At 42.8% G+C, this 23,875-nt stretch overlaps 1 long non-coding RNA gene across 2 annotated transcripts; it reads left to right on the top strand.

Moving 5' to 3' along the window:
- Positions 1 to 16,018: 16,018 nt before the first annotated feature.
- On the top strand, positions 16,019 to 23,520 carry LOC148000502 (uncharacterized). Of its 2 annotated transcripts, none has more exons than XR_015639758.1 (3): positions 16,019 to 16,280; positions 20,593 to 20,821; positions 22,460 to 23,520. It is a non-coding gene; the product is annotated as an uncharacterized LOC148000502 (long non-coding RNA). The 2 variants fall into 2 exon arrangements; XR_015639757.1 differs by having other exon boundaries at positions 16,201 to 16,461.
- Positions 23,521 to 23,875: the final 355 nt, after the last annotated feature.

Below are 23,875 nucleotides of genomic sequence, written 5' to 3'. Positions count from 1 at the left end.
AAAGATTGGGGCTCATGGTCTGAGTCTATGAACTGACTTCCTTGAAGAGTGTGACCCTGAAGGTATCATGGACACTAAGAACACTTCCAGGCAAGTTACGTTCTATGTAGGGGATGCCAAAAGTCAAAACTGGAAGATGGAATTGTGCCATTGGAGTCACAGGTCAAGAGAGGGGCTAGAAATAAATAAATAAGATGAGGAAAATGGTAGTAATGAAGGTGCCTTGACTTTGCTAAATGCCAGGAAGCCATATTCACACAACACTCTATAAATGATGCCCAATTGAGCTGGGATTTATATAACCAGTACTGCTTTGACTTATAGTTAGTAAAATAGAACTGTTAAATGATAGAATCCTGTACAAAAGAATGGAAAATGTCTTCCTTTAAACTTGTCTTCCTTTTAGCTCATGTTTCTGAAACTATACCATTCTCCCCCCATCTATAGGGTACCTGTTAAAAAGAGTGAATTCCGTATTACAGGAGTAGTTCTACTATGTTTGGCCTGTCTCACTGCATAATACCGTCCTCAGCATTAGGATACCAGCACACAATAGTCTTAAATTTCCCAACTTCCAAAACTGTCAGTTGAACAAACCTGTGTCCTTTGTAAGTTATCCAGTCTGTGATATTCAGTGACAATAAAAGAAAATACACTGAGACATTAAGTAAATACTAAGAATAAGGTTAGCATTTTCTCTTTTCATTGGCTCGTCGTTTCTTTATTCATTAGTTATTTGTTTATTATTGGACCATATGTGTCTGCATGGGCTTGTATAGACCATAATGCATGTGTGGGAGCCCGAAGATAATGGAGTTAGTGGGCTCCTGGGATGATACTGAGGTTGTCAAGCTGGAGCTAGAAGTGACTTCACCAATGAGCCACCTTGCCTGCCCCAGTTCTGCATTTCAATGCCACATAAAACACCTTAAGTGTGGTAAGGAGTAAAGTTTTCCTATCTCGAAGGATAGGATGTATTCGAGCTAGGGCATGATGGAGCACCCTGGGCAATACTGACTCTTGCCCATGTCGGAAGTGGTATGTGATGCTGTTGTTATGATGAAGCAGCATCCCAAGCCCTGCTTGTTCTCCACAGCGGCAAAAAGCACCTCCTTTTCCCATCTCACTTACTTCCTCCCCACTCTTCCTTCTCTCAGCTCTAGGATAGCCACAATGTCTCCTCACCCTTTCTGCAGCATTTTATCCTGTTACTAAGATTGTTTGAGCCAGAGACTGGGTGCTGGCTGCCTGATAAGCCAGGTTCAGGTACCCGTTTTCAGTGGGTCAATTTGAATAAACAAAGAATAGCGGGAAGCAGAAAAGCATGTCTATCCAATGCAGCCACACTGGGAAGAGGGGCAAAGTGGCCCAGCGCACCCTCTAAATCTGTCTTAAACATCCTAGATATCTCTCAACCAAAGAACGGATAAACAAAATGTGGTACATTCCCACAGTGGAGGGTTGCTCAGCTGTTAGAAACAAGGATCCTGGTAATAGAAGGTTGGGGTTTAAATAGAAGGCAAGACGTACGCATTGCTAAGTCTCCAGGAGTGGTCCTGCCCACCGTTGTCTCAGCTCCAGTCTCTCCTGCCATGTAGTCTGACAAGTTGTTAGAAGTTTGCGAAAGCTCATTCTAAGGGCCAAAGTTTCCCTCTAACTGACACCAGGGTTCAGTCTTTACCTTCTCCCAGCATGTGATTCCTGGGGAAACTTCAATTCCTTGGGTTCTATTACCTCAAAATTCTGATACTCAAGGAGAGGATATAAACATCTCCCTAGAAAACCTTCAATCCTGCCAGAATTTTTATATTCCCTGCCCAGTCCTGTGCCTTAGCACATATGCTTCCCTCTCCTGACATGCTCTCCTGTAGTCAGCTAGTTTAAGTGTCTCCCTGTCATTTTCTATTTTATTCAAAGTCAGGTCTTCAGTGAAACTTGTTGTAACACATGCTATTTAAAGCTGCCTGCCTCCTAACCTTCCTAATCACACATCCTATTAATTTTATATTTATTTTTACACTCTAAATTTTATTTCCTTCTCTGTCCACCTTTCAACTGTTCCACATCCCATCCCTCCTCCCCAAACCCCCTAGCCCTGGTCTCCATGAGGATGTCTCCACCCCACCCACCCCATCAGACTTCTAAACAACCTGGGGCCCCAGTCTCTTAAGGGTTAGGTGCATCTTCTCTGACTAAACCCAGACCTGGGAGTTCTCTGCTGTTTATGTGTTGGGGGCCTCATATCAGTTGGTGTATGCTGCCTGGTTGGTGATCCAGTGTCTGAGAGATCTTGGGGGTCCAGGTTAATTGAGACTGCTGGTCCTCCTACAGGGTTGCCCTCCTCCTTGGCTTCCTCCAGCTTTTCCCTAATTCAACCAGAGGTGTCAGCAGCTTCTGTTCACTGGTTGGATGCACATATCTACATCTGACTCTTTCAGCTGCTTGTTGGGTCTTTTGGAGGGCAGCCATGGTAGGTCCTTTTTTTGTGAGTGCCCCATAGTTTCAGTAATGGTGTCAGGTCTTGGGGCCTCCCCTTGAGCTGGTCCCACTTTGGGCCTGTTGCTGGACCTTCTTTTCCTCAGGCTCTTCTCCATTTTCATCCCTGCAGTTCTTTCAGACAGGAAGAATTGTGGGTCAGAGTTTTGACTGTGGGATGGCAACCCCATTCCTCACTTGATGCCCTGTCTGTCTGCTGAATGTGGGCTCAACAAGTTCCCTCTCCCCACTGTAGGGCATTTCATCTAGGGTCCCCTACTTTGAGTCCTGAGAGTCTCTCACCTCCCAGGTCTGGTACATTCTGGAGGGTCCTCCCAACCTCCTTCCTCCTGAGGTGCCTGTACCCATTCATTCTGCTGGCCCTCAGGGCTTAGTCCTTTTCCCCTACCCAGTAAGATTGTGTTTCTCTCTTCCCCCAACCCTGTCCCTCCCTTCCTCTCTCCCTCTCTCCTTGTGGTTTCTTTTTTCTACTGCCCAAGGACTGAGGCTTCCTCACTTGGGCCTTCAACTTGTTGACCTTTTTGGGTTCTGTAGACTGTATCTTGGGTAGTCTGTACTTGTTTTGGATTTTTATGTTATGTTATGGTATGTTACGTTATGTTATGTTATGTTTGTTTTTGGTTTTTGGTTTTTGTTGTTGTTTTGGTTAATATCAAATTATTAGTGAGAACATTCCATACATGTCCTTTTGGATCTGAGCTAACTCACTCAGGATGATATTTTCTAGTTCCATCCATTTGCCTGCAAAACTCAGGATGGCCTCATTCTTAACAGCTGAGTAGTACTCTATTGTCTAAAGGAACCACATTCCGTGTCCATTCTTCTGTCATGGGACACCTGGGATGCTTCCAGCTTCCAGCTGTTACCAATAAGGCCGCTGTGAACACAGTGGAACAGGTACCCCTGTGGCATTGTGGGGTATTTTGGGGTATTGCTGAGTCTTTAGGTAGGTCTATTTCCAATTTTCTGAGGATCCTCCAAATTGATTTCCAGAGTGGTTGTGCTGGTTTGCAATCCCATCAGCAATAGAGGAGTGTTCCTTTTTCTCCACATCCTCACCAACATGTGTTGACAATTGAGGTTTTGATCTTAGACATTCTGACTGGTGTGAGGTGGAATCTCAGGGTGGTTTTGATTTGCATTTCTCTGATCACTAAGGACTTTGAACATTTCTTTAGGTTCTTCTCAGCTATTTGAGATTCCTCTGTTATGAATTCTTGGTTTAGTTCTATACCCCATTTTTTGGTTGGGTTGTTTCATTTTTTTGGTAGTTTGTTGAGTTCTTTATGTATTATGGATATTAGCCATCTATCAGATGTGGAGTTAGGGAAGATTTTTTTTCCCAATCTGTAGGTTGCCGATTTGTCTTATCGACTATGTCCTTTGCCTTACAGAAACTTTCCAGTTTCATGAGGTCCCATTTATCAATTCTTGATCTTAGAGTGTGAGCCATTGGAGTTCTGTTTAGGAAATTTCTCCCTTTGCCAATGAGTTCAAGGCTCTTTCCCACTTTCTCTTTTATTAGATTGAGTGTATCTGGTTTTACGTTAAGGTCCTTAATCCACCTGGACTTGAGCTTTCTGCATGGTGACAAATATGGGTCTATTTTCATTTTTCTACATACAGACAGTTAGACCAGCACCATTTATTGAAGATGCTGTCTTTTTCCATTATATATTTTTGGCGTCTTTTCAAAGATCAAGTGTGTGTAAGTATATGGTTTTATTTCTGGGTCTTCAATTCTATTCTATTGATCAACCTGTCTGTCTCTGTACCAAAACCATGCAGGGGCTGTTGTTGTTGTTGTTGTTGTTTTTGTTGTTGTTGTTTGGTTTTTGTTTTTTTTTTGGGTTTTTTTATCATTATTGCTCTGTAGTAGAGCTTGAGGTCAGGGATGGTGATTCCCCCAGCAGTTCTTTTATTGTAAGATTTGTTCACCCTATTCTGGGTTTTTTGCCTTTCCAGATGAATTTGAGAATTGTTCTTTCCTTGTTTTGGGATTTTGATAGGGATTGAACTGAATCTGTAGATCACCTTTGATAGGATGGCCATTTTTATTATGTTAATTCTACCAATCCATGAGCATGGAAGATCTCTCCACTTTCTGAGATCTTCTTTGATTCCTTTCTTGAGAAATTTGAAGTTATTGACATACAGATCTTTATGGTTAGAGTTATCCCCAAGATATTTATATAATTTGTGGATATTGTTAAGGAATTTGTTTCCTTAATTTCTTCCTCAGCCTGTTTATCATTTGTGTAAAGGAAGGCTACTGATTTATTTGAGTTAATTTTATATCCAGGTACTTTTCTGAAGTTGTTTTTCAGCTGGAGAAGTTCTCTGGTAGAATTTTTGGGGTCCCTTATGTATACTATCATGTCATCTGCAAGTAGTGATACCCTTATTTCTTCTTTGCCAATTTGTTTCCCCTTGATCTCTTTTTGTTGTTTTTTATTGTTCTAGCTAGCACTTCAAGTACTATATTGAATAGATATGGGGAGATTGGGCATCCTTTTCTTGTCCCCAATTTTAGTGGGATTGCTTCAAGTGTCTCTCCATTTAAATTGATGCACCCCTTCATGTGAAAAGTATTGTAGAGATCAGGAATTCAAGACCCATACCTAAACATAATAAAAGCAATTTGCTGCAAACCAGCAGCCAATATCAAATTAAATGGAGACATCCTATTATTTTTTTAACCTTAATTTATTTGCAGTTATGCTTATATTCCCTCCTCTACCAATATTTGGAATATATGGATTTGTTTGGTTGTTTGTTTTTTGTTCTAATATGAGAATAATGTCCAGGAAGTGGGTGGTCACTTGGGAAATGTCAGAAGCATGTAAGAGAAGAGCTGTGAAGACACAAGTTCACTCCTTTTGCAATTTGCAAAATATTTGGTCAGCACTTTGCTATCAACCCACTTGACTTTTGCTCCATTTCCTTTGGAGACTGCAAGGTATTTTATTAATATCTTGGTATGTGCCCATTGGCTGCTGCTCAGGAAAGAGCATCATGGAGAAGTAAGGTCAGATGTTTGTGCTGTTCCGACATCTTCTTGGACTTGGTGGCATAGAGAAATCTGATTGTAGCTCAACCATGAAGGAGATCTAGAGTTGTTCCATCAAGAACTCCATTTCCCACTGGAAATCATGTTCTTCTTTTGAGTTTTATTCTCTTGGCCTAGAACAGTGCTAAATTGCTCTCATATGGCTTGCTTCTGGGTCAGTGTTTATGTAAGGACATGGTTACATTACCAGTTCTTGTCAAAGCCAGGCTCTGACCATTGGAAATAGGAGAGTGACTGGAAGGTAGGCTCTTCTTTCTACTTGATGATGTGTAGATTATTGTTCTAGCCCAGTGGATACCATTTTGTTAGGGTTTAAATGCTCCCACCATATGAAACTATCTACTGGATTCAGAGAACACTCAGAGAAGCAATAAATCAGGCTTTAGAGTCAAACAGCCCTGGCTCCAGGGCTCATCCCAGCTTACATGAACTGAGCAAATGCCCTAACTCATGGGAGACTCCACTTTCTCATCTCTGCAATGGGAACAAAGTAACCCATATCAATATACTCTGTGATGCTCAAGTGGGATGACCAATGCATGAGCATTCTACTTGTTAGTAAATACTAGTCTTCTAAGAACCCAGGACTTCGTTTCCTTCATGGGGATGTTTTCTCCTTAAATGACAAGAGGGAATATAGAAGGCAGGAGAGGACAATGAACAGCAAAGTCAGCTGGTGAAACTCTAGCTGAAGTGTCAAGATAAAGTTGCCAGCATCAAAGCTTTTGTTCTGGAGGTGAGTAGGAGCCCCGTAGGAACCTGAACCCCAAACCTTGAGAATATGAATGTAAAGTGGCCCTCCCCCACCCCTTCCTCCCTCCCTTCCTCCTTCCTGATATGACCCAGTCACCCTCTGTACAATGCCTGGTGCACGTTGACAAGGATGTTCTTGGCACCTCGATGCAGAAAGCCCAGGATCAAAACACAAATCAGTCTGACCAGCTTCTAAGAGTGTGTTCTACCCAGTGTCAACTATGTGACTTTTCAAAAGGTGCTTAGACTCTCTGGGTCCCAGTTTGCCCATTTGTAAAGAGGATGTGAATATGAAAATTGAATGAATTCTTAATGACAAAATGACCTAAAACAGTGCCTAGCACTGTTTAATAGGAGACCCCTACTATTGTCCATGACATAAGGTGACTGTAACATCTCTAAGGCCCTATGACAGTCATTAAGGATTTTCCCCATAGTTATTGGACTTCACCTACCCTATGCCCTATGCACTTTGCCCTATCCAGCCTCATCCATTACTCAAATTTCACAACTTCCCTGACTGACAGAAATTATGCAGCTCTCCAAGTATGGCGTGGTGGGCTCAGTTCATTGTCCTAAGTGATCATTGCTAGAAGTTTTGGTTGGGGAAATCTAGGTGTTTATCTTATCACAGTCCTGCTGTGTTCAGGAAAATAACACTGTGTTCCTGCACAGGAAGGAGACACCAGGAGTCTGGATTCTGAGCAGGGTCGGCACAAACATCTGTGTTATCAGCACAGAGAATCAGGATGGGCTGTGCTCTCCACAAGACAATGGGAACCTGTAGCACATAGCTGTTCTTGCTATCAGCAGAGGCCAAGTGCTCGTTAGACAGAAGTCGGGAGCCAGGACACCACAGCTCTGCGTTCAATGTAGGAGACCTAGGGACTGCTGATCCCCTAAAGGGTCCGTTTCTCAACTGTTGAATGAGAATTATAAAAGCTACTTCATGCATCTGCTGTTTTACTGTTTCTTTGTTTTGTTGTCCTGAGAAACAGTCTTGCTGTGTAATCTTGGGTGACTTGAAACTTACTGTGTAGCACAGGCTACCTTGGAATTCATGGCAACCTTCCCCATTCAACCTCCAGAGTGCTGGAATGTGGGACAGGTGCCACCATGACTGGTTTATATGTTGTTTTAAGAATGAAGGGAGCTGAGGCGGGGTGTGAATATGATTAAAGTACATGATATTCATTTATAAAAATAGAAATGAACTCCATTGTCGTGTGTAACTAATACAAGTTTTAAAACACTAAAACTGTTGGGTTTTTTTTAAGTACTAAGGAAGTCATGGTCCCTGGAGAGGAATCAAGGAGAAGGAGTCCTGCAAAGACTGCAAGTGTACTGAAGCTGAGTACAGTTGTTCCTGCGAAGACTTACCACATGCCAGGCCTTCAATTCTCCAGTCTTCCTGATGCGCTTGTTTGCTCAGTGTGGTTGCCTTGCTGTCCACTATGTTTTAGCTAAGTAGTCTATTACAGCCGTTTAGAAAGCAAAGCCCATCACAACAAAAGAAACCCATTGTCCTCACGCCAAAGCTTCACACATTCATTACTAGTCTCTTTGTGACTTGCCAGAGCCTTGGAGAATGCAGAAGAAGACAGTGAAATACAGTCTCTCCTATTTGCCCCCCTTAACCTCAAATGGCTGCACCCTATGCCCATTGCCCATTGTTCTATAATTTGCTCCCCTGTCACTGTTACAAACACTTCCATATCAGTATATAGAAACTTCTAATTTCCATTCCTTATTACTTAACCACTGCATGAGTTCTTTTTTGTGACCATACTCTGATTTGATAGTCCCCTACTGAAGGAGATTTAAGCAACTGGTGACTCCACAATATCATACCTATTTGGATATCGATTAGTTTCTGAGGCTCTCAAGACTGGCAGACATTTTTTTTCCACTCACATAGACACAGAACTAGTATTTCCTTACTTAATGCTGGCTGACTGGATTGAAAGAGATCATACCTTCTGAATTATTTATTGTGGCGGGGAAATTCTTAATCCCTTTGATAGCAGCATCCTTGGCTATCTTGACTTTACATTGGCTGACTGCAGCACCACTGATTGACAGGCAGATGGAACCCTTTTAATTCTCTCTTAAAGCAGCAAATAGAAGAAAGTTACCTCTGCCTTGGGAAGTTGTAGTCAGCAATCTAAATGGACAGAAACTTGTGTGTACTGTTATGAGCAAGCCATTTTACCTTCCCCAAAACTCAGAGGGATGCAATCAATTAATCTATTACCAAATAAGAAAAACAGCAGAAGATGAAAACAGAGTCTTCATTTTACTTCAAGTCTCCTGAAGTTAATAGGTCTCTTGGAGTGCAACTGTCTTACCTCAGCTCGTATTGAAACACAGATAATAATTAAGGTCTGCATGGGGTGCAGCTTACTTTAACTGAGGTCCAGGTCAGGTGCAGTTTACTTTCTGCATTTCTAACAGTCTTGTGGAGATTAGGGCTACTGGCCCACAAAGAGCACTTTTCAGGATTTAACACAAAGAATCAAGTGGCAGAAGTGTTTATAAAACACATGAACAAAATTCCAAGGAAAATAATGAAAAATCTTTGGCATAGTTATCTTGAGATTGCCGAATTTCCTTCTGGCTTAACCCTGACTTGTTTTTGTTATTGTTGTTGTTGTTGATGATGATGATGATGATGATGATGGTGATGATTTTTTTTCTTTTTTCAACTAATTGCCTAATACAATTTGCATCAGTTGTAGGTTGAGAAATGGGAGAGACTGTGTTCTTTGTCACATTCCCCACTGGCCGTTCTGTTAGAGGAATAGGAAGATCAGCCCCAACACATCAAAATTTCCCATAAAGCTTCAGCTACGTGACAAGAACAATGGATGGCCCCACACATGTTGCTTTTTCCTAGGCAACATCCTGTGCTAAAGCCCATGGTGTTGGCAATAGATTTCAGACTCCTTGGCTGTCTACATTATGTATATGATTTTACCCTGCAGTTACCGAAGATATTACAGCCAGTTCTGTTTGTGAGTAGAAAGGACACTACACACTTAACCATGAATTCATGAAGCATGTAATTCTTATTTACACTTCAACAGAAGCTCTGCACACAGGAAGTTAAAAACCCAATAACGAATGAAATGCAATTCAGCTGGATCCATGATGACCATGAGACAAACAGCCACGAGACAGAAGAATAATTCAATGTTGAATTATTCTTATTCTAAAATTCTTATTTCTTCACATTAATTTACAGGAATTCACTATGGAACCCTAGTTGACCTAGAACTCCCTATGTAGAACAGGCTGGCCTCAAACTCAGGGAGTGCTAAGATTAATGGAATATACCACCATGTGGGGTTGGCATTTATGCTGGTGCCAGTAGTTTTTGCTGTTTAGCAAAGGGCTGGTGCTGGGAAAGGAGTATGTTGTTAATAGGGTGTCGAGTTGCAGACCAATTAAAATAACTGGCTAACACTCTAGCTCCAGTTTTAGCCAGTGGGTAGATCCTCTCATTCGACCAATTATTATGGGTCTTTTTGTCTCAGTTGGTTTGATTGGTGCCTCAGTCACTATTGTTGCTGACTGAAACACCACAGACTAGGAGATTTGTAAGTATCAGAACTATTTCCTCCAAGATTGGAACATTCCATCTTTCAGGGAAGGTATTTACAGAGGAAGGTAAACAACCCAAGATAACTCAGGAAGTTCCTGAATCTGACACTTATCCCCGCACCCCTACCCACTTCTACTTCCAGGCCAGAATGAGCAATAAAAGCTGAAATTCCCCTTAGATGGGAGAACTGCAAAGACTCTCAGACCAGACCAGCTGCCTAGAAGAAGCAGAAAGCAGCTGTTTGTCTGGATGTTTAAACGACCTGAGGCTCCTGGAAAAAAACACTCTGACCTTCTGAGCCGCCTACAGGCTTGCACAGTGACCCGGGTTTCCAGTTTTGTGAACTCTCATCTATGATGGGGTGGGCTTTGGTGATGCAGCTGACTTTGAGTTATTTCTGCTCCTGTAAGTAACCCCTTAGCCACATTCCTTTTAGAAACCCCAATAGAACTCATTGGTTCATCAAGTTGGACTTTGGTGGTATCTGTGCTTTGGTCTGTCGTGGGTTCCCTATCTGGGATGAGTAGATCAGTATGTTGCATCTCCCTAGGAAAAGTTATGTCCCAAACATGGGGCCCACTTTTAATCGAGTACTTGGGAGGCAGAGATAGGCAAATTCAAGAGTTCAAGGCCATCTTGACCGACATAGTGAGTTCCAGAACAACAGGGATATGTAGAGAGACCCTGTCTCAAACAACAACAACAAACAAACAAACAACAACAATGAGTGAACAAAATTAGGGTTAGACATCCTGGCATACCCCAACACTGAGAAAGAAGGATTGCAAATTCAAGGGCAGTCTGTACTACACAGCAAGTTTCAGGACCGTCTCAGTTGCATAATAGTACCAAAGAAAGAAAGGGACGCATAAACTAGTAAGGAAGTGAAAACACAGGTGAATACACAAAGAATAAAATGACTGGGGAAGTAGAAGTGTGTTGCTCAGTGTCTGGGTTTAAAAGGCCAATGCTTGAAGCAGAAGTTTTCAATGGCCTTCCTCAGATCTGCTCTCCTCCCTGCCACTTTCTCCTCTTGGGCACTGCCACCCAATTGTTCACATTCGCCACACAGCTACCAGGCTCCAGCCGAGAATAGGCACAGTTCCTAGAACGAGGCGCTTCCATACGACTCTTGCCTTATCACTTACTGGTAATTGCCAACTTCCCTGCTGGCTGAATATTCCTCCTGACTGTGCTCTTCTGAACTCTACCTGACCTTGACATCTATCTGAACAGCTTGGAACTCTCTATGATGGCACTGGGTTGGTAGTCAACATTCATTTCCCAGCTGTTTACCACCCTGGAGGGGTCAAGGAGGGGCCCTGCCTCCACTAGGCTCTAAGCTCAAAATCCCTTCACCTGTGTCACGTTATGGACCTGACCAGAGCCAAACTCCTCCTTGGTCTTATGCCCAGCCAGCCTCACGTGTTCTTGCCCAGATGACCAAGGACTGGCTGTCCCTTTCCTCAGGCAGACCTGCATGCCTCAGGCCATCCGTCTTCCCTGGAACTTCTACAGCTTGGGATGGTGTTGGAGGAAGCAGCTGGGTCAGGGAAGAAATAGACAAACGACTCTACATTCTAGCTTCCTTTTTACCCTTATACCTCTCCTGTAGCAAGCCAGTAGCTCAAACCATCATAGCCACGGCCGACCTCCATCTTACCAACAAATTTTCACTCTGATTTTTTTCTAACAATCCCTTATATTTGTTTTCAGTTGCTACCATAACAGGCTATCACAAAGCAGGCTGCAGAGAATAACAGAAATTTACTCTTTTACAGTTCATGGAGCCAAGAACCTAAACTGAAGTTCAGCAGGCTTGGCTCAATTCTGAAGCCTCTAGGGGATAATGTGTTCCAGGCCACACTCTCAGCTTCTGGAGGCTGCTGAAAGCCTTGGTATTCCTCGGCTCCTGGAATCGTATCTATAATCTTTGCTTCTATTTTAACATAGACTTCTCTGTGTTTTTGCCCCTTCTTTCTATGTATTCTCCTCTTCCCTCTGTATATGTTCCTCTTCCTATAGGCAAGCCAGCTCTTATATTTAGGTTCTATACTAATCCAGCATGATTTTATCTCAATTACAAATTAAACAACAAAAGATCCTATTTCCAAATAGAAGTATAATCTGAGGGGCCAGGGGGATGTGAATTTTAACGACATACCTGTATGTTAATTTTGATCATCATAATGAATTCTTCAGAATAAAGAAATAATTTAAAATAATAATAACATGACTTTAAAAGTTGTAAGCCATAGATGTAACTTTAATTTTTTTCAAAACCTATTTTTAATGGGGGTTCTTAAACACTTTAACCTCCCTTTTAGCCCACCACCCACCAGAGGTAGTGGGAGAGAAAGGATACGGGAGAAGAGGACATATTTAAAAATGGTTGTTGCCTGGAAATCGGCAGTTCAGTTCACAGGTCAGCAGCAGCAACTCGATCCACTCACAAACACTTCACAGATAATTCACCAGTCCAGTTCAGTAGAGTCGGGATAGCAAACAGGAATCAGCAGCAGTGGCACTACCTAGCAGAGACAGCCAGGCCTCAGCCTCAGCACAAGTCAGCAAGAGAGACCAAGAGGGACGTCAAGAAGAGTTCTCAGCTGTGTCTCTCTCAGTGAAGTGAAGCTCAGTAAAGTCGGGAGACCAACAAGCGTTGGTCTCCAGCTCTATAAGCAAGCCTAGCTCGGCCTCTGTCACTGTCTGTATTTATACGCCCTCTAGACATCATGTGTCCTCTGCAGATCTTCCCTCAGTAGGTGAGTCTGTCACTCTGCCAATGCAACACACCTGACTTTCCAAAGAACCCTTATCTTAGTCAGGGTTTCTATTCCTGCACAAACATCACGACCAAGAAGCAAGTTGGGGAGGAAAGGTTTTATTCAGCTCACACTTCCACACTGCTGTTCATCACCAAAGGAAGTCAGGACTGAAACTCAGGCAGGTCAGGAAGCAGGAGCTGATGCAGAGGCCATAGGGAGATGTTTCTTACTGGCTTGCTTCCCCTGGCTTGCTCAGCTTGCTTTCTTATAGAACCCAAGACCACCAGCACAGGGACAGCACCACCTACAATGGGCTGGGTCCTCCCCTCTTGATCACTAATTGAGAAAATACCTTACAGCTGGGTCTCATGAAGGCATTTCCACAACTGAGGCTCCTTTCTCTGTGATAACTCCAGCTTGTGACAAGTTGACACACAAAGCTAGCCAGTACAACCTTAACTTTCCACTTCACATGAACACTTGGTTCTCTTGTTCCTGGATCCATGGTAGGGATCCAGATACTCAAGTATCAAGTCAGCAGGGGTGGGGTAGGGTAGGGGTACAGAGGTGGGTAGAGAACAAATTGTTCACCTCCTGGCATCTGGAAAGCAGAAACGAAGAGGAAGGAATAGGAGCAAGTCACACTCACTCCCAGTTGACCTATTTACAATCATGTCCAACCACTTGTCATCTCTACAACCTCCCAACAATATCACTAAATTACGAACCAGTTAACAGATTAATCCATGAAGTTGGAGCTCACAGAATCCATCCATTTTCCCAAGGTTCCATCTCTAGACCTCTCCTTCATTCAAGGACCAAACTTTCAACGCATGTTAGTTTTAAAGGAGCACTTAATTAATTGTCCAGTCATAAAGCTGGCCAGACCTACTGTCTCTTAGGAACAACATCTAACAAGCTGTATCCTTTCCTTTCCCTCATCTTTCTGTCTTGGCCAGTATCTGTGCTGTCTGTAGACCATGCATTGAAAAGTCCTCGCATGCAAATTCTGTTGAAAAATAGCTGGACCTTCACAGTTTCTGGCTTCTGCCTGTACGAGCCGTATGTCCTTTCGTCTTTGGGGCTGATCTGATCGCAGGAGCATCTGAGCTAGACACTTCATCCCACATAAAACATTTTCTACTTTCAGTATGAAACTTACTGACATGGTAAGAACAGGACAGTATGGTTTTTGTCAAATACTATGTTGGCACGTTTTTCCCGATACAGAGTCTTGCTCTGTAGCTCAGTTGGCCTCAAACACAGGTTACTATAGTGGATAGGAATATTCTAAAGGCTGAGTGGGGGAAAGAGGCAGCTATTAAGCTACAGTGTCTTTGCAACCATCCTAATGAGTAGTGTGTTTACACTGAGAGCAATGAAAATGAGTCAGTAAATGTCTGAGAAGAGATTCTTTGTAGAATTATTAAAACCATTGCTCTCAGTTGGGAGAGCACTAGATTAAAAACGCTTCCTGCTTTTGCTGGATAGTATTATGTCAATACTATCTAAGCTAAAGTCATTTGAGAAGAGGGAACCTCAATTGAGAAGTTGCCTCCATAAAATAAGGTTGTAGGGAAGCATATGAGGCATTTTTTTAATTAGTGATTCATGAGGAATGTGAGTCAGAGTTATGTTTTACATTTTAGTTCTTCTGCCTAAGAGATCCATGAAATGAAAATGCCTCTGACCTGTAATCCCCTTGCTTAAGGACAATACCTACAGAGATGCTAGAGGCTGTTGTTCATATGAGATAACAGGCCACATGTTTCCCTTCCCTGGACAAATTTCTTTGACCCAGTTACAGTGGATCTGGGCAGTGGAAATGCAGGCAGGAAATATGTCAGAGTGTACACTTGCTCGTGATTGGACCTAATAGGAAATATGGTGAATTATAGATTTTTCCTTTTTACTCCTGGTAAACAGTGACTCCAGGTCATTTCCCTGGGAACCAGCTATGGACCTGACCAGAGTACATACACCTGGACAGTCTTTCCTTCAAATTTGGCTTTAACTTGTGGTACTGGTATTATTCTTGACTGTCAAGATTAACAGGGAGAGGGCCTAGGCCCAGACCATCCCTGGGCTGAGAGTCCTGGATTCTATAAGAAAGAGCAAGCCATAAGGGGCAAGTCAATGAGCAGTATTCCTCCATGACCTCTGTATCAGCTCCTGCCTCCAGGTTCCTGCCCTGTGTGAGTTGTTGTCTTGACTTCCTTCAATGATGAACAGTGATGGAAGTGTAAACCACATAAACCCTTTTCTCCCCAACTCGCTCTTTGGTCATGATATTTCACTGTGTGTGTCTAAACCCCAACTAAGACACTGTTCTTGCAGAAGACCCTAGTTTAGCTCCCAACATCTGTATCAGTTGGCTCACAGCTGTCTGAAACTAGAGTTTCAGGAGAGCTGACACCTTTTTTGGCCTCCACAGGCACCTGTACTCATGGAGTCGACAAATAGGCATGAGTACATGCACATAATTAACAATACATTCAAATATTTTAAAAAATTTTATTTTAAATGCAACATGAAAAACAAGGTAGAGGGCGGGGGTAGGGAGGTAACCCCTAGGTGTGGGGAGACTTAAGAGGTAGTACTCATTGAATGTGATACTCTGGGAAGGAGTCTGATAACAAAATTGGGGAGAACATCTCCTTTGGGGCAGGATAAATTTGATTTACTAAGGAGATTGTGAAAAGAAGGTGATGGAACAGGGTCTAGCAATGTGAGTTCAGATGAGAAAACTGGATTAAATAAGAGAGTGTGTAAAACATTTAATTCAGCATTTGGACGTCAGTACTAAACCCATGGTACTAAACTTTCCCATTCATAAAAAGTATTTCATGTGATCAAATTTAATTTGTAAGGCTGACTATCTTAGCACATTTCAAAGTACTAATGCATTACCAATACACTTTGAGAAATTAATAAAGAATTGGGAGAAAATAAAAGTCCTTTTTATTTCTGTGTAAACAAAATTTTCAGTATTCAAAATTTGCCTCTGGGAACTTCACAGCAAAGGGGCTGAGAATCTCCACCTGTTATTTACAAAAGCTTGTTTGGCTTTTTTTTTTCCAGTTAATAGTTCCGGAAATGGCCTTCTATACTGTTATCAGAAAGAGTACTAAGTAAAGAAACAAGAACTCTGGTTCCTTTGACCTCTCCAACCCCCACCCCACCCACTCCCACCCCCACCCCCACCCCCCACCCCCGCATCTGCAGGACTGCCCTCGGGCTCCCTGTATAAATTGTTTTAGATCCCTCCCATCAGTTTTTAATTAACATAGTTTCTTGTGAAAGTCTCAGCAAAAGCCACGCTCAGGCAGACAGAAGGTTCACAGGCCTCCAAAGAGCCAGTCCTGCTTAATATACCATCCCAGAGCATGAGAAGTCTCAGAAATACTGCATCGTCTGATGGATAGTCACCCGTGTTTGCTGTGGTTACTTTTCCAGCGTTTCCTTTTAAGTCAAAGGTCAATGATTTCCCCAGTTCCTGCCCTGAAGGCAGATGGAGGAAGAAGTGAATTGCAGAAACAGCTGGTTGGAGATCCTGGCGCCTGGAGACAAATCAGTCTAGGGGCAAGAAGTAAGTAAATTGAAGCGCCACTTTGGGGCTCAGAACCCCCTGGGACTCTAGAGTCTTGGGAAACAAGAAAGGCAGCTGACTTGAACCGCTGACAGCAGAGCCGCTCCCACCCACCCCGTCCCATTCCAAGAGGAAGTCAGCACTCAGGAGCCTAAGGGAAGCAGGCTGACGATGTGCTCAGGTCAGAAACTAGGGTGGAGAAAAGGTCTGTTGTGGGGGAGGGGGAGAGGGAGTTGACATTTCAGTTCTACTAATGGGCTCCATGGCCTTAACTTTCTTTTCTTTTTTTGCTTTTAAAAATGGATTTATTTTTATTTATTCACTTTACAGCCCAATCGCTGCCCCATTCCCAGTTAACCCCTCTCATAATACTTCCCCCATTCCCCATCCCCTTCTTTTCTGGGTGGGTGGGGGCCCCCTGAGTGTCTCCCCACCCTAACACTTCAAGTCTCTGTGAGGCTAGGCACTTCCTCTCCCATGAGTCCCGACAAGGCAGCCCAACTAGAAGAACATATCCCACATAAAGGCAACAGCCTTGGGACAGCCCCTGATGCAGTTGTTTGGGACCCACACGAAGAACAAGCTGCACATCTGCTACATACGTATGTGGAGGCCTAGGTCCAGCCCATGTATGTTCTTTGGCTAGTGGTTCAGTCTTTGAGAACCCCAAGGGTCCGGGTTAGTTGACTCTGTTGGACTTCCTGTGGAGGTTGTATCCCCTTAGGAGCTGTAATCCTTCCTCCTCTTCTTCCATAAGAGTCCCTAAACTCCGTCCACTGTTTGGCTGTGGGTTTTTGTATCTGGATGAAGGGAGTGGGATAGGGAGCATCTCTAGGAAGATCTGGGAGACCTGCGGTAGGGGAGATGCCCAAGAACCAATGGGGGTGTCCTGAGTTAGCTGTGACTCACAGCATTAGGGATGTGGAGCCTGCGGAAGCTGCCTCCTGTGGCCAGCAGGAACCCCAGTGGAGTGACAGGGACACTAACCCACCTACAAAACTCGACCCAAAACTTACCCTGCTTACAAGAAGTGCAGGGATGCTGATAGAGCAGAGACTGAGAGAATGGCCAACCTATTTGAAACCCATCCCATGGACAAACACCAATCCCTGTCACTACTAATGATAGACACTCCGTTAGGCTTGCAGACAGGAGTCTAGCTTGGCTATCTTGTAAGAGGCTCCACCCACCAGTTCACCAGACAGCTGCAGACACCCGCAGCCAAACAGTAGATGGAGCATGGGGACTCCTATGGAAGAATAGGAGGAAGGGCCTTCATGTTCTTATTTTGTGGTTTTTATTAGTCACTCAACTCTCCTTAAAGACTACTACAAAGGTGGTAAGGTCACAGATAGGAAAGCAAAGCACAGAGCATACAGTAAGGACTATTTCCTAACATGTATGTGAGATTATCTCCAAAGCAAACTCATGATTTGAGTCTGGAGTGTTTCCAATGGGCTCATGTTTTTGGACTACTTAGTTCCAAACTTGTGAAGTTATTTTAAAGGCTGTGGAGCACTCAGAAAGTAAATCCTGGCAGCAAAAATAGGTCACTGTTAACCCTAGCACAGTGGCATATGCTGGCAATCTCAGCATTAAGGAGGATAGTCAGGAGGATCAGAAGTTCAAGGCCCAGCTACATGAGACGTTTAAGGTTGAGACCAGCCTGAGCTGTATAAGACTGTGTTTTAACAAACAAAAACAAGAAGAAGGTCACTAAAGATTGGTATTTAAAAGGTGTCCCCAGCCCTGGGTCTTTCTATTCAGTAGCTGTGTGGTGAGCCACTGCCACAAGCTCCACACCCTGCTTCACATTGTGAAGGACTGAGATCCCTCTGAAACCACATGCTAAAGCACAACTTTCCTTTGTTAAGTTCTTCCTGTCAGGTAGATGGCCATAGCCACAAGAGAGGCACCAACATGGAGACGTAAACTTGACCTTGTCTTGTGGGCCTCAACAAGAAACTTCAATGTGAGGTGCCAACTAGGACAAAGGAAGGTTGTAATCTCTTATTGACCCTCATTCTTATCTCCATAGAGAACTCTGGTAGGATCAACTATGGAAAAGGAGAAAGAGACTGATGGGCAGACAGATGGGTGGACAGACTCTGGACTGGAACCCCTAAACTCCAAGGAGTATAAGTTTTATGGAATGTCCCTTCACATGTTTTAAGCCACCCATGGCCCCAGAAATGTGTTTTGGATCACTGGTCTTCAGGACTGTCAATGGTAGAAATATTTTTGCTACAAACAACTACTTGAGCATGTGCCAAGTCATAAATGTCCCCCAGGGTCCAGTAGTTCTAGGAAATAGATTTGATGGGAGAGTTAAGCAGTTTTCTCAACTATCACAACCCTTTAGAGACATGACTATCACAGAAAGGAAAAAATGTTAAAGCATTTTCAGACACTTCTTTTATTTCTCCCTAATCTTTATTGTGTTTTAATTATGCACCAGGCAGCTGGTAAGCACTTTAAACCTCTAAGTATATTTAACCATCTAAACCTAGGCTATCACATGTGACCATACATATATGATCCTTTCATAATCACACGTATACTCTCACTACAGGAATATGGTGTGGTATTCCCTTCATGCTTGTTTCCCATGCATATGCATCTCACAGAGTACAGTACAGGCCTTGCTAGTCACACAGCTGTCGGAGCCACTCATGGAAAGATCCAAGAGCTGGGTCCTGTGAAAAACCCTCTCCAGCACGCAATTTTACCACTACAGTCTGCCTGAATAATACCAAGTCTGATCTCATGGGAAGTAAAAGGAATTTGGGATGATTTAGCCCTCCCCTGCTCAGCTGACACGCACACACCCCTTTTTCATCCAGCCCGCCCTCCCCATGGCCTATTATTATCCTTTAAGACAATTCCACTTAGTCTTAAACACTTCTGAATTTGACCTGCACCTCCTTCATCTAACTCAGCGGCTTTCAACCCTGGCTACATACTGCTTATTAGAATCACCTGTAAACTAAAGATGTATTTAGTAAAATATAATCAGTCTCCAACCCATAACTAAGAATTAAGTGAGGGGGTATGGGATTTACATTGGTATTTTTAAGAATTTCAGATGAGGGAAGTTGTTAAAGATACTGATTCATGTGCATCGCAAGGAGAGCTGGGAGAATGACTGGAAGGGCTCGGGAGCCAGGAGTAAAATTCAACCCTCCTTCTAGTATGCTGCCCTGTAAGGAGGGCGTCTCCATTCCCACCTTCACCTTGGAAAAAAAGGTGAAGAAAATGCCCCTCATGTTGTCCCCCATGGTTCTAGTGAAAGACTAAAAATTAGCATACAGTAGCACTGACTGCTTACTTGATGTCAGTTACATGAGCTTAAACACTGAACACGGACCATTCCCACTGTACTACCCTTAGTTTTACTGAGTTCTGCTTCCTCATCTCCTACCCCTTCTGCTGCTTCTCTAGCAACAACCAGTCTGTTCTCCATCACTGTGACCTCCATCACTGTGGCCTTCTCTTCTTGGCAGGATGTAAGTGGAATGGCTCAGGACAGAACATTTGACTAGATTTCTGCCGCCCAGGATCATGTCCTTGAGATCGATCCTTGCTGAGGCGTGTGTCAAGGTCCTCTCCTTTACGCTAAGGTGGAATGGTGTCTCTTGTGCGTGTTTAATCATCAGCTCTTGTGTTGACAGATGTTTGGCTTGCTTCTGACCTCCGCTCAGGAGTAGCGGCGCTGTGAACATTCATGGCTAGGGGAATCTAAATTTTCTCTTTGTTTAAAACTTTAGAGTAAGATTCCTTGTTCATAAGGTAAGAAATGACTAAGCTATTTCCCAAAGTGGCCGTACCACTTCCTATGTACCATGTGGTGGCTTTGATCACACCTCTGCCAGAACCTGCTCTCGTCAATGTTTTTCAGTTTGGCTATGCTCATAAGTATGGTTTTCATTTGAGTTCTCTTTGCCACTTCTTAATGGTCTCTTGGGACTTTATGGCGTAGATAGTATTGCAAAACAATGACAAAAAACTGGAAATCAGCTGTCCGGAACAAATTTACTAATACTCCTGGCATTTATGTGCTGTTTTTTGCCTGTTACTTTGCATGTGCTGCCTGCATTCCTACCAACTGTCCATCAACACTCTACTACATGCTGAATTTTTATTTTTTTCCCCTCTCTTCCATAACACAATGGCATTAAAGGCTCTCTCTCGCTCTCGCTCTCTCTCTCTCTCCCTCCCTCCCTCCCTCCCTCCCCCTTGTAATTTATCCTACTACCAGGTTATTATTATCAACAACATACAATATTTTAAAACTGGAAAACAATCTCTGCAGGCCATGGTGACATGTATTTGTGACCTCAGTGGTTGGCAGGCCAAGGCAAGAGGGTTACCAATCTGAAGTACACCTGGGCAACGATGAGATTGAAGCCAGCCTGTGAGGAAGAGTCAGACCTTGTATCCTGTATCAGAAAGCCAAAGTCACCAAGGAAAAGGAGGTGGAAGAAGAGAAGGGGGATAAGAAAAAGGAGGAGAAGGAAGAGGAGAAGAAGAAGGGAAAACAGGTAGGAAGAGAAGGATGATCTGTGTTCTTAATCATGGCACTGGCTTGTAATCTTAGCACTAAGGAATCTGAGGCAGAAATTACAAGTTTGAGACGAGTCTAGGCTAGATAGAAGGCTGCCTTAAAACAAACAAAACACTCTTTATAACCACATCTCTAAATACCACTTCATTTCTTTGCTCTTACAACAAAATTCAGTGACAGAGTCATCTGTTTCTTGTCTTCATGCCATCCTCCCATTCATCTCTCTTTCTTCTCAGTCTACTCCAACCACCCTTCTACCTTCACCTTCTATGCACTTTTGATCAAAGCAGCCATTACCTCCCTGTTACAAATCTGAAGGGCATGCACTGTCAGCCTCTGCTCATTCAGTAACCCAAAATGGAATTGGCCACTCCCTTTTTGTTCTAATTTCCATTGGTTTGGCATTGAGGTGGTCCTTTTCTCCCCGCAGCTGCTCTGTCTCTGCTTCTTTTGCTGGTCCTTCTGTCCTTCCTCATCTCTGGCCCTGGACTCAGTCTTCAGCCTGCTTCTCTTTCACTAGATTTCCAAACAATCATATTTTACCCCATAACCCAAGACACATCTACAGGTTTATGGCTCACAAGTTCACATAGTATAAACCTTTCTACTAAGTCCAGGCTAATAGAGCATCTACCATCTACATTTGAAGATGCACCAGGTATCTGTTTTGGGTACTCTTTTGCTGTTGCTATGATAAAATACAGCCACAAAAGCAACTTAAGGGGAAAAGGGCTCATTTTCACTCATAGTAGTTCAAGGGAAACCAAACAGTATTTATCGCAAGGCCTGCCAGGGAAGGGAAGCTCCATGACAGCAGTACCTTGAGGAAGTTGGCCAAGTCATTGCATCCATAGTCAGGGGGAAAAAAGTGAAGGCTAGTCTTTATGACTTTTCTTTTCTCCTCCTCTTCCTCCTCCTCTTCCTCCTCCTCTTCCTCCTCCTCCTCCTCTTCCTCCTCCTCCTCCTCCTCCTCCTCCTCTTCCTCCTCCTCTTCTTCTTCTTCTTCTTCTTCTTCTTCTTCTTCTTCTTCTTCTTCTTCTTCTTCTTCTTCTTCTTCTTCTTCTTCTTCTTCTTCTTCTTCTTCTTCTTTTAATGCAGTTTAAGGGCCAAGCCCAGAGAATACTTTAAGGTAGGTGGGTCTTCCCTCCTCAATTAACCTAATCAATATATTCCCCAATAGGCATGCCCTGAGACTTGTCACCTAGTGATTCCATATCCTGTCAAGTTGACAGTCATTTTTTGCCATCATGGCATCTAAAACAGCATGTGCATGATTAAATTCATAAAAACTCTGCTAGGCAAACAATTTTGTTTTCGATCTTTCCCAACTCGGAAGACTGTAATTCCATTCTCAATCTAGTTAGAAAGCTAAAAAAAAAAAAAAAAAAAAAAAAAAAAAAAGGCTTTGGAATTATGCTTCAATTTACTCTCCTATTCCTATCCTGCATCCTTCAACTATCAAATTCTGTTGATTCTAATTTTGAATATATGTAAAAGGCAAATATTTCCTTCTAACTACCATGCACTAGTAGAGGCACCATCAGCTCACATTTGATTTACCTCCTACACAGATTGCCTGCTTCTAACTCCTGTCTTATTTGTATTCTTCATTCAGGGCTTGAATATACATTACAGATGCTTGGAATCTAAGATCTAAGTGAAAATACGTACCTGAAGATGCTTCAGTCATTGCCCCTCCCCTACCATGGATTAAATCTAAAGCTCTTTCCATCAACCAGCTTAGAGAGCATTCACCATCTTGTCCTGACTACCTTCCCTATCCTCACCCCTCATCTCCACCCTGCTTATCCAACACATTCCTGAGCGATTTCTGTGGTTGGCAGCTCAACATAGACAATTGTGTCTTAAGTTCATATAACTGGGGGTAAGGGGCTGAAATTGTAGCATTTAGAGTATATCCCCATCTTAGAACCTCTGCACTAGCTTTGATCTTTGACAAGATGTATCTTTCCCTGGGTGACTTTCTGGATCTTCTCTATATATACTCAAGCCTTTGCTCAAATCCCACTCTATAAAATGATCCCATCTATACCTTTTCTTAGGCACCATCTCCCCTTTATTATTCTTACCAAGTTTGTTTTTCTACTTAATATCCCCCATAGATTTAATTCACTGTCCACCTCACAACACTCTAAGCCCCATGACTCTGGTATCATCCTAGATTTTATTCATCATGTATCACATGTGCCTGGTATAGTGCCTAGCACATTGTAGGAGTTCAATGTTTGTTGAGTAATACACAAATGAATCTTCTATCACACACTATTTTATGATATTTTTTCTAAAACTCCCCTTAGTTTCATCTGAGCTGTTTCATCTGGATTATAAATCCCAGAGGACCTTATGGAATGTGGCTTTGCTCTAACCACATTTCCCAGTAACAATCCAGAGTTCCCAAGTCCCTCAAATGTCCCTGCTCTAAGTCACTTTTTAATGGTATCACTTCAAAGGAAGAATACAAATTTGGAGAAAACTAAGAATAGAAATTAACCATATATGTGATGTGTTGGGTTTACATACAGAAAGGTATGCACACATAAATACATCCTAACACCCTTATCCATGATCCCATGCTCATACATAAACAGCATGGCCTTGAGATAAATACTGTTGGATTTTTTTAAAGTTATGTTATATTTATCCTTTGGGACAAATCTTTGACTTTTAAAATGATGCAAATTTTAAAAAACAATTTAATTCCATAGGGATATTCTTACAGAGATCAGTTGGCCAGTTAGACTTTTAAAAGTAGGTCAGTCACAATCAAGAACTAGCTAACCGTGATGGGATGGAACCAAACATTCTTGCACTCAACACAAACAAATTTGCAGTTTAAAGATAACATTTCATAGAATACTCATGTTGATTTCTTTTTTCACTTTCAAAGTTCGACAGTTACATCACAGCAGTTTGAGAAAGTTCATGTTAACAACAAACACATTCTGCAGAGCTAACAGTTCTGTAACTCACCCAATTCTAAGGTTTGTAAATCTCTAGAGTTCACACTTGA

This window comes from Rattus norvegicus, chromosome 16 (assembly GCF_021556685.1).
Source record: "Rattus norvegicus strain SHRSP/BbbUtx chromosome 16, alternate assembly SHRSP_T2T, whole genome shotgun sequence".
In the NCBI taxonomy this organism is placed as follows: Eukaryota; Metazoa; Chordata; class Mammalia; order Rodentia; family Muridae; genus Rattus; species Rattus norvegicus.
Note: the sequence above shows the minus strand (reverse complement) of the source record. Positions and strands in the feature narration are given on the sequence as shown.